Source organism: Tamandua tetradactyla, chromosome 2 (assembly GCF_023851605.1).
Source record: "Tamandua tetradactyla isolate mTamTet1 chromosome 2, mTamTet1.pri, whole genome shotgun sequence".
In the NCBI taxonomy this organism is placed as follows: domain Eukaryota; kingdom Metazoa; phylum Chordata; class Mammalia; order Pilosa; family Myrmecophagidae; genus Tamandua; species Tamandua tetradactyla.
The window spans coordinates 78,107,578-78,123,379 of NC_135328.1; the positions used below are offsets into that span (position 1 = coordinate 78,107,578).

Sequence of the window (15,802 nt, forward strand, 5' to 3'; positions counted from 1 at the left end):
AAAGAAAATTGCTTCAGTGTAATCTCATAAGGATCATTCCTTTATTCTCTGAACACAAGGAAAGAAAAATACAGGCAATAAAGACAGATGCAGTTCTGTCTGGTGATGCTGCATGGCACTCATTAAAATGAAGCATCTTTGTTTATATGAAGGCAAAATAATGGATCTCTGTTTGGTGGAAATAACAGTTTGTTGCATGCATGAATGAGTTTGGCAGTTTTGCCCAAACTGATGCATCAGTTAGCTGGGTGCTTTCAGTTGGGGGATTTGGGTTTTGGGTGCTGTGTCTGCATTTGCCTTGCTAAGTTGCATGAATGGTGAGAAGTGCTCCCAGAGAACTGGCCCGTTGCTAGGCATAGCTCCTGGACCTGTCCCTTGAAAAAGCCCACTGCAGGCCTTGGGTCACCCTTGCCTCTCTGTGACTCACTCCTATAGATGGGCTGCGTGGGGCTGGAATGACATTGTAGGCCTCAGAAATGTTGAAATTGAGACCTGGGAAAATTTCATCTCCCTCCCATTGGTTCTTGCGTCTTTTCCACTTCCCTCAAGTGTTCAGTCTCCTGTAGCTGTCCAGAGACCCCAGCCCTGACTGCCTCTCTGTCCCAGGTTTCACAATTTCTTCTCACTTCCTTCTTTCTTGACTTCAATACTCCCTTTTGCTATTTGCCTGTTGTATTTTAATTATTTAGTGAGTTATTTATTTCCTGTATTCCTGGTCCCTAGGACAGTTGTAACTAGTAGCTCTTGATAAATATTTGAATGACTAGGAGATCAAATAAATGCTTTTCAGACCATTGATTGAAAGCAATCAGACTGAACTAATCTATATTAACATATAAATGACTGCCCCAAATCTTTCATCAATTTAGAATTTCGGCCCTTATAAGGAAATTTAGGATTGAGTTTGCAATGTGTGCCATTAATTTATTATTTTTATTTCAGCAAGAAAAAAGATGTAAGGAAATTAAAGTTAATGGTTAAAAAATTCAAATAGTACCCCAGTGTCTCCTCACTGAAGGTAATCACTGCTCTAAATTTCATATGTATCTTTTCTGAGATTTTCTATAAATATGGCATATATATGAACATACCACTACCCACTTTTTTCTTTTTTACAATGAAGCATAATATACTCATTTTCTTACCCTTTGTTAGTATGAGGCTCTGACCAGATAGACTACCTGCCCCTTCCCCTTGAACCTTCTGTAGGGTGTCTTTAAAAAAATCAATCTTATTCACAATAGCATATTTTATTTTTATTTTTTTATATTTCATTTACGTATACCAATATATTGGTTAAGATAAGGTTTGGCCATGTGTCAGAAAATCTGAAATAAAAGTGGCTTAAACAAGATAGTTTACTTTTCTTTCACTTAAGAGAAGTCCAGGGCTGACAGGGCAGCTCACAATATCAGGGACTCAGGTTCCTTCTGTCTTGATGTTTTGCCCTCCCTAGCATTTTACCTCATGATCCAATATGGCTGCTTAAGTTCCGATCATTACATCCATATTCCAGGCAGCAGAAGGAAAACTCACTCCTCTGCCTCCATCTGCTGTACATACCTTTAAAGGAGATTGCTTAGAAGTTCCATATAGCACCTTCAAGCTGGCCCAATTAAAAACTGGAGTTTCTGTTACCAAAGAAGGTGAAGATTGATTTTGGGATAGGTACTTAGCAGTTTCTGGCTCATTCAATTTCTTTCACATATAGCTAGCCTTCTTAATTTCTTAGTCACAAAGTATGTGAAAATAGCTCTTAACTCCTTCCAGAGATTCCTGGTTCGATTTGTGAGAGTAAAGGCTGGTTCTGTCTGAGAATAGCTATGTTATTGAGACTTAAAAAAACACCCAAGTGTTATATCAGGTCAGTGAAAAGTCCAGTGCTGTTTGTACTTTGAAGTTTGGCCTTTTCTGAGGTGTGATCATTTAGATCAAGGATAGGCAAAGTTTTTCTGAAAGTGAAGCTAAGTCGTATTTTAGCCTTTCTAGGCTGTGACATCTGTGTTGCAGCTACAATGCTGTATAATGCAAAAGTGCTGCAGACAATACATGAATGAACGTGCATGGCTGTGTTTCAATAAATCTTTATCACATCAAAATTTGAGTTTCATGTAATTTCCATATGTCAAGAAATATATCTCTTGATTTTTAAAAAATTGTAGAAATCATTCTCAGCTCCTGAGCTGCACAAAAAAAGAAGGAGGGGCGACTGTTTGCTGAGCCCTTGTTCAGATGATAATTGTAGTCATAAACTCTAAGAAGAGAAAATAATGTCTTGCTATTCTCATAGAAGTTGATCAATTTCGGTGAGACTCTGGAATGGGGAAGAAGGAAGGAAAACTTAAAAGTTTCTAGAAGAATGTTCAGATTTAGTTTTGAGACCATAGATTCTCAAATGCTTTAAAAAAATACATTGTTAGTTTAAGTAGCCCATATTTTTTAGGATGCATATTGAAGTATGCAGTGTGAAATGACCATGTCTGGGATTCACTGAAGTAAAGAAAATAGGGAATTAAGGAAATATATGTGGCAAAATTAGGATAATTATGGAAATAGAATAATGCTTATTTGGGGGACTTAAACTTTGAGTATGTTTGCAGATTTATATAATAAATATTTTAAAAAGGAAACATTTTTATTAAAGTTCCTTTCATATTGTTTTACATGTTTGGACACCTTTTTTTCCCCTTTTATTAGAACATATCTCTAATTCTGAGGTCATTATTTTGGTTATTTTCCCCCATTTTTTCCTTGTTTTAAGGAAATATTGTGATCTTTTGCAACATCTAGCTTATATTATAGTTTTGATTTTTCCCAGTTTAGGGAAAGAGTCACACTCTTTTTTTTTCTTAACATATGATCATTCTATTCTACATATATAATCAGTAATTCACAATATCATCACATAGTTGTATATTCATCATCATGATCATTTCTTAGAACATTTGCATCAATTCAGAAAAGAAATAAAAACACAACAGAAAAAGAAATAAAACGAAAACAGAAAAAGCAAATTATATATACCATATCCCTTACCCTTCCCTTTCATTCATCACTAGCATTGATCAATCTACTAAATTTATTTTAACATTTGTTTCCCCTATTATTTATTTTAAATCCATATGTTTTACTCGGTATGTTTTACTCGTCTGTCAAAAAGGTAGATAAAAGGAACATCAGACACAAGGTTTTAACAATCACTCAGTCACACTGCGAAAGCTTTATCATTATACATTCATCTTCAAGAAACATGGCTACTGGAACATAGCTCTACATTTTCAGGCAGTTCCCTCCAGCCTCTCCATTACATCTTGAATAACAAGGTGATATCTACTTAATGCGTAAGAATAACCTCCAGGATAACCTCTCGACTCTGTTTGGAATCTCTCAGCCATTGAAGGAGCCACACTCTTGCCTAAGGTAAAAGTGTTCTTGGGGAAGGTACCTAGCAATTTCTGCTAGAAGTGGGTGAAGTTGATTCTTGTGGATTCTTGGGTGTTGAGTGTGAATGTGCAATAGATTCTAAACCTGATTGACTTAGAGGGGCTTTGAAAAAAAACAGACATTTTATAGAATGATACAGTAGACTTGAAGTAGAATTTGGTCCACAGAGGTGATTGAGATACAGCTAAATTTGGGAACCGCTGAATATGAGCAAGCCTTGCAGAAAAGAAACAGAAACAATATCCCTTTTTGTTCCCTCCTACCAGCTAGGAGAATTTCCTACTTTAGTAGAAAGAGAGCAGGTCTTAGATTCAGAAGTTCAGTCCAGGCACTGGACTGCGATGATTTCGTTTAAACTGCTCTGTTAGCCTTTTAGAAAAATAAGGAGACTGAAATAGATTACCAGTAAGGTCCCTGACTGAGTCAGTTATTCCAAAAAATGAGACTTTGGCTCATGTCAAAGTGATGGGATTAATTTTGGAGCAATCCCATGTACCAAAGGAGAAGATATTTGTGTGTCCACATTAAGTTGATTAGCTTTTTAGCCAAATAGCTCAAGGGAAAAAACTACACATTCCCAAAGCTTTTTTTGGGGGTTGGGGGTAGGCAAGAGGAGAGGGAGAAATTTGCTTTATTAATTTATGAACTTATTTATTTCTTTAAACCAGCATAAGTAGTAGATACATGGCCTTCTCTAGTTACTTTCTGCATTTCAAACAGCAAAACTTGACCTCTTCTTGGATAGTCTAGTGGAATCACAACCTTGACATTTTAAATGTAATTAAGCACCGTACAATAAGCATTTCTTTTGAGGCCTTTAAGAATGTTCAAGCATGCCTTGTTAGCGCATTCAAGCCAAGCTGGGAGGTAGGAGACATGCTGGCAGTGTGTCCCACCCCGAGACCACAGGCATTGAGATTAGCCCCAGATCACGTCCTGGAGTTAATGTGGAATTGCTAAGAGATTCAACTGAAAAACTAGGATTCAAGTGGAAGGGATTTGACTTTCATCTGCCCCCTCCTTTTACATAGACATTTTACAGATAACAGAACAGTGGTCTAGAAAGGAGGAGCTTAGCCAGGGTAGAGAACTTGCATCCCGAGCCTGGGCATTCTCCCCACGGCTGTTAGGATTGCAGAGGCCGAGGGACACATCATATACTTCCCTGCCGGAAGCCACAGCCTTCAGTGGGTGACACCCAAATGCGGCCCCCTAGGTCTTTTGCTTGTTTTGGAGACATGCAGCATGACTGCTTTTATTGCTACCGTACTGGGTGGTCTGCCAGTGAGCATGTAGCATAAATAAAAACTAATAAATAATTTTTACAACAAATGGTCCTAAAATCTTTCCAGATAGTGCACTGATGCGTAACTGTCAAACACCAGGCAGATCCTAAGAAAACAAGAAACTTTAACCCATCCATCTTTTATATACATGCACATTGTTTTCATAAAACTTTTCCTTGAGTTTTAATGGCTTAATGGAAAAAAATATACACATGAAAACACACGTACACAGACACACACATAGCCACCCTAGCTGGCCATGTGATAATGTCTGTTTTTAAATCTCAACAGTTTGATAGCTTCATGAATATTTTTTCAGCTTTGGCTCCAGTAAAATATTATATTTTACTGCAGTGAGTTTGAGTGGACTTGTAATTTTTGGAGTAAGTTGTCTCTGTTGCACTTTAGACTGTACTTTTGCATTTATCTTAGGTTCAGAAATAAGCTGAACTGATTTTATTCATCTTGTAGGTTTGCCCTTCTTTGCTTCCTTTTAATTAAAGAGCCAGCTACCTGAATTCTGCCTCCTTGGTGCTAGCCAGGCCACTGGTTTTCTAGCTGATAGGCTAAGATTCCCGCCTTATATCCCTCCCTGGAATTTCTTCTTTGCCTGTAAATGGGGATAATACCATATTATGATTAGGGTTATTTTGAGGGTTGACTATGGTAGCTTACACAAAAAACCCCAGCCTCCTCCATATAAAGCACTCATTAGATATATATATTATATACTGGTATTTTATTCCCCCTCCTGTTGAAATTCTGCCCACGGCAAAGCCTCTTCACAGCGCCGTTCTGAAGTTGGAATGAAAGTCACCCTGGTCCGTGTTTTCTGAGTTTGTGCTGTGCCTTGTGCCGCTCCCCTGCGGTCTCTTTTGGGGCGCCCGGCACTGCGGTGACTCCCGGGTGTGTGTCCCTGCACCGCACCCCGATCCGCCCAGGCCGCCGCAGCTGTGCGTTTGCTGAAGGTCCGTAGCGTGGCGCTGCACACTCGACAGGCGGGATCGGCCCTCCACAGACGTGCGGGGCAATTTTCAAAAGAAATGTTCGTTAAATCAGTTGGCTGCTCACGAGGTGGTGGCGGGCTCCCTCTGCCCGCTGTCTCGGCAGCTCTCCGCGCCGAGCCCCTCTCCTCTGCCCTGCTGGGGCGCAGCCCCCAGGAGGCGCCTGCTTTACAGAACGCGCTGTTTGGAGCCTGCCTGCCGCTTACTAGCCGTGATGCCGGCAAATGCTGGCCGTAGGAGGGCCTGAGGACACAGATCACAGCCACCTCACAGGGTTCCCCTGAGGATGAAATACTGCCTTGCCTGCCACTTTGGGAAGGCCCTCATAAATGACATCCATTACTTTGTTTTCTTTTTTATTGTGAAAAATAACACGTTCAAAAAAAGAATACATTTCAAAGCACACCACAACAATTAGTTATAGAACAGATTTCAGAGTTTGGTACAGGTTACAGTTCTGCAATTTTAGGTTTTTCCTTCTAGCTGCTCCAAGACACTAGAGACTAAAAGAGATATCAATATAATAATTGTCATGCTCATTCCTTAAATCCTGTCTTCTCTGTATGACTCCACCTTCTCCTTTGATCTTTCTCCAATCTCTAGGGGTTTTTGGGCTGTGTCCATTCTAACTTTTCTCATGTTGGGAAAGGCTGTTAATAATATGGGATAGGGGGATGGAACTAGTTGATGTTCTGGAGAGACTGGCCCCCCCTGGGTATCAGGACTTATCTGGCCTACGAACCCATCTAGGAGGTTGTAGGTTTCTGGAAAATAATCCTAGTGCCTGGAGCTGTTGTAGAATCTCAGATAAAGCCCTAGGCATTTACCATGAATATTAGATGTCTTGCCTTCCTCAACCCTGGCCCCCTTTAAAAAAAATTGTAGTGGTGAAAGATAAATAATAAAACTTGTCATTTTAAGGGAACAATTCCATAGCATTAATTACATTCACAATGTTGTGCAACCATCACCAGTATCTAGTTCTAGAACATTTTCATGAACAGCACTGTTCTCATTCAACAGTCACTTCCCATGCCTTCCTCACTTCAGCTCCTGGTTACCTTTATTTTTGTCTCTGTGGATGTACCTATTTTAGGTATATAAGTGGAATCATACAATATTTGTCCTTTTGTGTCTGGCTTATTTGATTTAGCATAGGTCTGGGCCACTTTTTATTAAAAAAATAATTTTATTTACACACGCTACATATCCACCAAGCGTACACCCCCCTACCCCCCCTACCCACCTCCCCTATCCCTGGTATCTCTAATCTACTTTATGTATCTGCAGACATATTTCTAGACGCCTCTCATAAGTGACATCATACATTTACGTGTCTTGCTTATTTTACCCAGCATAAAGTTTTCAAGGTCCTTACATGATGCAGCATATCTCAAAACTTCATTCTTTCTAGTGGCAAAATAATATCTCATAGTGTCTATGAACCACATTGTATTTTATCCATTCATCCAAACAACATGGGTTGTTTCCACTATTTGCTGTTGTGAGTAATGCTGCTTTATACATTAGTGTACAGTATCTGTTTGAGGCCATTTTAACTTTATTTGGGTGTATGCCTAGAAGTGTAGTTGCCAGGTGTGCCAGTCTGAATCTGTGGTGGACCCCAAAAAAAGCCATGCCCTTTGAGCCTCATTCAATATTGCTGGGTGGGAGCATTTTGATTGTTTCTATGAAGATGTGACCCACCCAATTGTGGGTGGTAACTTTTGATTAGATGATTTCCATGGAGGTGTGTCTCCACCCACTGAAGGTGGAGTTGCTTGCTGGAATCCTTTAAAAGAGGAAACATTTTGGAGAGCATCCTTTTTTTTGGTAGAGCCACGTGAAAGCCAGCAGACGCCGCCATGTTCGCCATGTGCCCTTCCAGCTGAGAGAAATGTTGAACGTCGTTGGCTTTCTTGAACCAAGGTATCTTTCCTGGATGCCTTAAATTAGACATTTCTGTAGACTTGTTTTAATTGGGACATTTTCTTGGCCTTTGAATTGTAACCTAGCAACTTATTAAATTTCCTTTGTTAAGAGCCATTCCATTTCTGGTATATTGCATTCCGGCAGCTAGCAAACTAGAACATCAGGTCATGTGATAACTCTGTATTTAGCTTTTTGAGAAACTGTCCTGTTGATTTCCACAGTGGTGGCACCTGTTTCATATTCCCACCAACAATACTACAGTTCCAATTTCTCTGCACCCTCTCTAATACTTTTCCCCGTTTGTTTTTTTTTAAATGATAGTTACCCTGTAGTTGTGAAATGAAATCTCAATGTGATTTTGATTTGTAGTTACCCAATGATGTTGAACATCTTTTCATATGTTTATTGGTCTTTTGTGTGTGTGTGTGTGTGTGTATATATTTATATTTTGAAAAATGTCTATTCAAGTCTTTTGCCTACTTTATAGTTGGGTTGTCTTTTTGTTACATTGTAAAAGTTTTTTGTATATATTCTGGGTATTAAATTCTTATCTGATATATGGTTTGCAATTATTTTCTCCCATTTTATAGATTGTCTTTTCACTTTTTTGATCATATCCTCTGTATGAAATGTTTATATTTTAATTAAGTTGAATTTCTTGTTTATTTTGTTGTGCTTTTGGTGTCATAGCTAAGAATCCATTGCTGATTCCCAAGTTATGGGCATTTGCTGCTATGTTATCTCCTTATAGTTTTAGCTCTTATATTTAGGTCATTGATCCATTTTGAGTTAATTTTTACATATGCTTTGAGGTAGAGCTCTAACTTCGTTCTTTTGCAGGTGTATATACAGTTTTCTCAGCACCATTTGTTGAACAGACTGTTCTTCCTCCATTGCATGAACTTAGCACCCTTGTCAAAAATCAATTGGCCACAAACAACAAGCAAACTCACTTGCCCTCCCCCTCTCTACATGGGACATGACTCCCAGGAGTGTAAACCTTCCAGGCAACATGGGACAGAAATCCTAGAATAAGCTGGGACTCAGCATCAGGGGGTTGAGAAAAACCTTCTTGACCAAAAGAGGAAAGAGTGAAATGAGACAAAATTAAGTGTCAATGGCTGAGAGATTCCAAACAGTTGAGCGGTTATCCTGGAGGTTATTCTTAAGTATTATATAGATGTCACCTTTACAGTTAAGGTGTAATGGAGAGGCTGGAGGGAACTACCTGAAAATGTAGAGCTGTGTTCCAGTAGCCATGTTTCTTGAAGATGATTGTATAATGATATAGCTTTCTGTGTGACTGAGTGATTGTGAAAACCTTGTGTCTGATGTTCCTTTTATCTACCTTTTCGACAGATGAGTAAAACATATGGATTTAAAATAAATAATAAGGGAAACAAATGTTAAAATAAATTTAGTAGATCGAAATACTAGTGATGAAGGAAAGGGAGGGGTAAGGGATATGGTATGTGTGAATTTTTTTCTGTTTTCCTTTTAATTCTTTTTCTGAGTTGATGCAAATGTTCTAAAAAATGATCATGATGAATATACATCTATGTGATGATATTGTGAATTATTGATTATGTAACAAGAATGGAATGATCATATGATAAGAATGTTTGTGTTTGTATGTGGATGTGTTTCATAAAAGGAAATCAATTGGCCACAGATATGTGTGTCTATTTCTGGACTTCCAGTAATTCATTGACTTATATGTCTATCTTGTGGTAGTGCCCCACAATTTTGATTTCTGTGTAGCTTTGTAGTGCAATTTGATATCAGGAAGTCTGAGTCCTACAACTTTGTTTTTCTTTTTTAAAAATTGTTTTGGTATTTGGGATCCCTTACAATTCCATACAAGTTTGAGGATTGGCTCTTCCATTTCTACAAAAAAGGCTGCTGGAATTTTGATAGGAGTTGTATTGAGTCTGTTGGTTCCTTTGGTTAATATTAGCATTCTAATAACATTAAGCTTTCCAATCCATGAGCATGGGATATCTTGCCATTTATTTATTTTTTCAATTTATTTCAACAGTGTTATGTAGTTTTCAGTGTACATGCCTTTTATACCCTTAGGTAAATTTATTTCTAGATTTTTTTTCTTTAATATGCTATTACAAATGAAATTGCTCTTTCTTTCCTCTTTGGATTGTTCATTGCTAGTGTATAGAAGAAACCCAATTGATATTTTTGAGTTGATATTATACCCTGCTGCTTTGATAAAATCATTTATTAGCTCTAGTAATTGTGGATTTGGATCTTCTATTTTTGAGATCATGTCACCTGCAAATAGAGATAGTTTTACTTCTTCCTTTCCAACTTGGATGTATTTTATTTTTCTTGTCTAATTGCTCTGGCTAGAACTTCTAGTACAATATTGAATGACTGTGGTGACTGTGGGCATCTTTGTCTTGTTCCTCATCTTTATGGGAAGGCTTTAAGATTTCACCCTTTATGATGTTAGTTGTGGATTTTTCATGAACCACTTTTAAATTTAGAATTTGTTGCATTTTTCCAGAAGCCTGTTCAGCTAAGTCCTGGTTTTGGTGAACTTAAGATCTAGAAACCTTAGTAAAAAGCAATATTTTTCAATAGGAGTCTTGTGCTAATTAGGTGTTTCATTTCCTGACAAAGAGCTCAGCAACAGACATGTCATATGTAATACGCAAAATAATTCCAACCTAAGATGTTAGTGTATGCTAATAGGCTGAGCTCTTACCCTTCTCAGGGAACTACTTTAGCGGGAGCTCTTGTAATATTTGATAACCTTGAGTACCTACTGATTTCCTTACATTTATCTATCATTGTAGGCTATAGGAAGTAGGGCCTGAATTATTTCGTATGTTATAGTAAAAATTGGAATTAGTCCTTGCTGTGTGAGAGGTGGGCAGCATCTGGAACAAGATCTGGGTTTCAGTATGATGCTGGCAGCTGTATGACATGGGCCAGTTCCTTAATCTTTCTGAGCATCTGTTTACTCCTCTGGAAAATGAAAGTGCCAATATTTGCCCAAGCAACTGTCTCTGAGGTTCAAGTAAGACAGCCTAGGCATAGAAACACCTTTCATGTGTGATGCATGCTAAAAAAAAAGTCAATTCCTTTCCTTCGATCTCCCCTACCTCAACTGTGAAAGTCTGTGAGCAATGATTCAAATGTTGATCCCTTTAGGCACAATATGGAGCTGACTTTCAGACAGATCAGAGCTTATCGTGCCCATTACATTGTACTCTGAAGAAAGCTGCCCATCATCTACTTACTATGAAACTTTGAGTAACATAGTTCAGACTCAAAGCTTTACTATAGCTTGGTGCAAAATAATTTGATATTCCTCCTCTTAGTTCTTTTAGTTATTCTATAACTTCCAAATTGTTTATTTAAAAAAAAATCTAGAAGTACTAACTATTTGAAGAATGAAGTATCCTGAGAAGCGTGTGTGTGTGTGCATGATGGCTAAAAAGTAAATCTTCCTGCACCTAGTGCTCATTAGCTATGAGCTGGCCTTTTTTATAAACTAAATGTATATTTTTGAAGTTCTGCAAGATAAATCTGCATTAATAACGATGGCTATTTGAGCACTTTGGGTACAGATAGCATCAATAACCTAAAAATCTCTATGTTCTTTATAAACATCAATGCAGACTGTATTAATATCCATATAAAACAGAACTTCATTTTGAGTTTAATTGAATTAGTCATTTGGTATTGGATGAGGAATCTGCTCTCCAATTTCACTTAAAAAGCAACGGAGTAGGGAAAGAAAGAGGCAAAGGATATTCTGTTTTGGCATCATTTTATTTGTTTTATTAATTTTCTAGTCTCAAGGCTATTCTCAGATGATCCCATTAAAAGGAGGTGGGATGGTTGCCTTTTTCCTGGAAGTGATGACAGGAGATAGACCATTACCCTGGGAGAGGGGCGGGAACAAGATCACACATTCCTTATTACAATCAACATAATTGTCTTGTTGTGTTCTCAAAGTCAATCATTCCTTTTTTCCCCCCTGATTTCCTTTTAAAAATAGAATGATTATTTCTCTAGGAGAAAGTTCAAAACAGAGAGAATTTTTCACAAAGTTTGTTCAGGTAGAACCTGGTTTGGGTACCTGTATCATCTGGAAGCCAGTATAAAGTGAGTCATCCTAACGAAAATCATATTTTTTCATAAGAATATAGTTTAAATTAGAAGTTTAACTCCTGAAAAAGAGCTCAGCTTCATATAAATCATAAATATGACCACTGATGTGTTATAAGCATAAAGATATAGCCGTATACATCACTGTAATAATTCAAAGCAATAGAATTATACTCCTTGTTACATATAAGGGACATGCATATAGTGCATACATTGATTATCCAAGAGGCCTAAGCACATTATAAAATATGCATTCAGCACATAAAACACACAGCTTTGCCATGATTTAAGTTATATGAAAGAATTTAATAAACTATAGAGTGCTATACAAATGTAAGTTGAAATTTTATTAGCCTTGTGCATATAACCTAACGTAATGCCTGCAGAATGTCTACTTGGGAATGTTTTTGCCCCTCTCACAATTTGGAAGGACCTTTGGGGGTGGGGAGGGGTATGTGACTCAGTGTCTAAGCTCTGTAGGGACGTTTCTGTGGATTTTTTTTCTCTTAAAATTTCTTTATGCATATATGATTTTTTGAAAATTTCTTTACATATATTTCATAAGATAATCCTTATTAACGGTTTTTAAACATGTTTTTGATTGTGAAAAATAACATATATACAAAAAAGCAATAAATTTCCAAGTACATTTTAACAAGTAGTTATACAACAGATTTTAAAGTTTGGTATGGGTTACAGTTTCACGATTTTTCGTTTTTTCTAGCTTCTCCAAGATACTGGAGACTAAAAGGTATATTAATATATTGATTCAGTAGTCATACCCATTTGTTAAGTTCTATCTTCTCTATTATACTCTTCCTCCCCCACCCCTTCTTTTGTGAAAAATAACATATATGAAGAAGTAACAAATTTCAAAGTACCACGCAACAGTTAGTTGTAGAACAGATTTCAGCAATCATACTCATTTGTTAAACCCTACCTTCTCTGTATAACTCCACCATCACCTTTGATCTTTCTCTCCTTATCATAACCTTTTAAAATAAGATTTCATTATCCCCATTTTGAAGAAGAGCAAACTGATGGGCACAGAAGATAAATGGCACCTTCAGGGAATCCTTGCCACTGAGAAGTTACGAAACCCAAACTGAAGCCAGTTCTTTCTGAATCCCCATCCTGTGCTCTTTCAAATACACTAGAAAGACCTGACCTTTCCCCGTGTAGTAAGTAGATGCTTTCAAAATTATTTCAGCCATCTTTCAGCAGTATTTCAAGCTGAGATCACTCTCAAAGGAAACCATTACAGGGTCTACAAGGGTGGAGGCCTCACAAGAAGCTTCACCCTTGAGGATTCAGAAAGGAAGGGACTAGATTCTTTTGCGCTGAAGGCCCAAATAGCATTAATAATTGCAGGAGGTCACAGTAGGCTGGGTGGGTGGACAACCTGAGGAAAATATGCAGAAAGGGAAAACGAGGTCACATTCCCTTGCCTTTGCGTACTAGTCCGGTAATGCCAGCTTATACTGCAATGACAAACCCTGAAGTCTCAGTACTTCCTGTAAGTACTTCAGTTCATTTTTCATGTACTTCAGTACTTCAGTTCATTTCTCATGCAAAGTTGGAGGCAGGTTAGCTGACAATTTGGCAGCTCTTCTCATGTAAGGACTAAAGGATCAAGGTTGATTGCCCTGTGCCAATGCTGTGATCTTGTGAGGAAGGGAGGGCGAAAACGTGGAAAACCCACACCTACTCCTAAGTGCCTTCACTTGGAAGTAACATCATTTGCTTTGCCCTATAGACTGTTGGCCAGAAATAGTTACATATTGGCAATTTATCTGCAAGGGAGTCTGGGAAATGTATATGAATACACCGGGTATTTTTCCACCACTATCTCTGCCATTCTTAGGGATAGTGGTATTAGACTGAAAATATCCTTTTTTTTAGGGTTTTGTTTATTGAAGCTGATAGCAAAGCCTGGACAGTGGAAAAGTGCTAATCTTGAATCCAGGAATCCTAGGTTTATACTCTTCCCTGCCATGCTCTAGCCATATAGTCCTGCGTAAATCACTTTGCCTCCCTGAGACTGTTTCCTCTTCTGATAGAAAAGAAGGTTAACTAAGTGATGTGCAGGGTTCCTTCCAATCCCGAGAACTGTGAACATGGCCTTACGAACTTCTCACCCCCCTTTTGTTGTTTCTTTGACTCACTGCTCAAGTCCCGTAGAATGGCTCCTACAGTAGCACTTGTAAAATTGAAGGGCAGCAAGAAGTATATATTGATGCATATTCAACATCTGTCCATTCATCTGTCCATCCATCCATCCATCACTGAGTACAATTATATACAAGACTCAGCTTTATAGGTCAGGGATATAGAGAAAAATGACACACAGCTTCTGCCGTAGAGAAATAATTTTTTAACATAAACTTTTGGGCAATTCTTAGCTTGTTCTTGGTCATTTGAAACCCCTTTGCTGGGGAACAACCTAACTCATTTCTGACCGTCTGTTGCATTATTGGGGAATGGAAGGGTGAGGAAAGGGGAAGGAGGATGGAGATGGCATGTGTTTTAGAGATCTAAAGTTAACCCCCAAACTTTAATCTTCCTAGTAGTTGTGCAGATTGGAATTTTATTTAACCTCTCAACCAGTCTAACAGAATAGATAGGCAGCTTGTCTTTTTTTACCCCTCCTACCTTTTAGTGAGGAATATGTGGATGACTAGGAAGCATACGTGGAAAAGGCAAAAGGAATCCAATTGCCTTTGGATCAATGCTGGATTGATTTTTCCCTGTTGCTAATGCTGAACTTCCTGCAGCACCGTTGTACCAGTGTTAGAGTCAGAAGGGTCCATAGAGATCCTGTCCTAATGCCCAATCCAGAGCTTTCCTAGGAGAAGCAGGTTGTTCTGGTTTGCTAGCTGCCGGAATGCAATATACCAGAAACAGAATGGCTTTTAAAAAGGGGAATTTAATAAGTTGCTAGTTTACAGTTCTAAGACCGAGAAAATGTCCCAATTAAAGCAAGTCTGTAGAAATGTCCAATCTAAGGCATCCAGGGAAAGATACCTTGGTTCGAGAAGGCCGATGAAGTTCAGGGTTTCTCTCTCAAGTGAGAAGGCACATGGCGAACACAGTCAGGGCTTCTCTCTCAGCTGGAAGGGCACATGGTGAACACGGAGTCATCTGCTAGTTTCTTCTCTTGGCTTCCTGTTCCATGAAGCTCCCCAGGAGGCATTTTCCTTCTTCATCTCCAAAAGTCGCTGGCTGGTGGACTCTCTGCTTTGTGGTGCTGCTGCATTCTCTGGGCTCTCAGGTTCTCTCTTTTCTCCAAAATGTTTCCTCTTTTATAGGATTCCAGTAAACTATCAAGACCCACACGAATGGGTGGAGACATATCTCCACCTAATTCAGTTTAACAACCACTCCTGATTGAGTCACATCTCCAGGGAGCTGATCTAATTACAGTTTCAAACATATCATACTGAATAGGCATTAGAAGAAATGGCTGCCTTTACAAAATGGGATTAGGATTAAAACATGACTTTTCTAGGGTACATACATCCTTTCAAACCAGCACACAGGTATAGGGCCGGTCTGTCCCTGCTTCTCTACCACCCATCGCTTATGTTTTTATTGAAGTGAAATTGATTGAAACCTTGATGGAACCTCAAAGGAGGGAAGCCAGAAGGGAGCAGAACAGTGACTGGTGAGCCAGGGTGTGGAAGAGGGGAGGAGATAGCACAGACATGTCCACAATCTCTTTTCAGTAATTCTTAAAAAAGATAAAAAGGCTCTGAATACCAAATGTTTTTGCAAGTTCTACACAAACTCCTTTGGAGAAAAAATCTGTCCTGACTAGATGGTGTGCCTCCTTATAGCCGTTAATTATCTCATTTGCTATGAGTAGTTATATGTTTTGCTGCAAAACTGTCAGTGTGCTTGATCTCAGGATACTGTCCCAACAGATCCCAGAGAAGGGCTGCTTATATAGCAGAGTATTATATATATACAGCATATGTTTCATATGCTTTTCTGAAATCCAGA

At 38.5% G+C, this 15,802-nt stretch overlaps 1 protein-coding gene across 2 annotated transcripts in view; it reads left to right on the forward strand.

Annotated features, from left to right (window-relative positions):
• Nucleotides 1–15,802, forward strand: part of SAXO1 (stabilizer of axonemal microtubules 1) — a 118,609-nt gene that overhangs the window by 28,999 nt on the left and 73,808 nt on the right. The gene's annotated exons all lie outside the window — the stretch shown is intronic.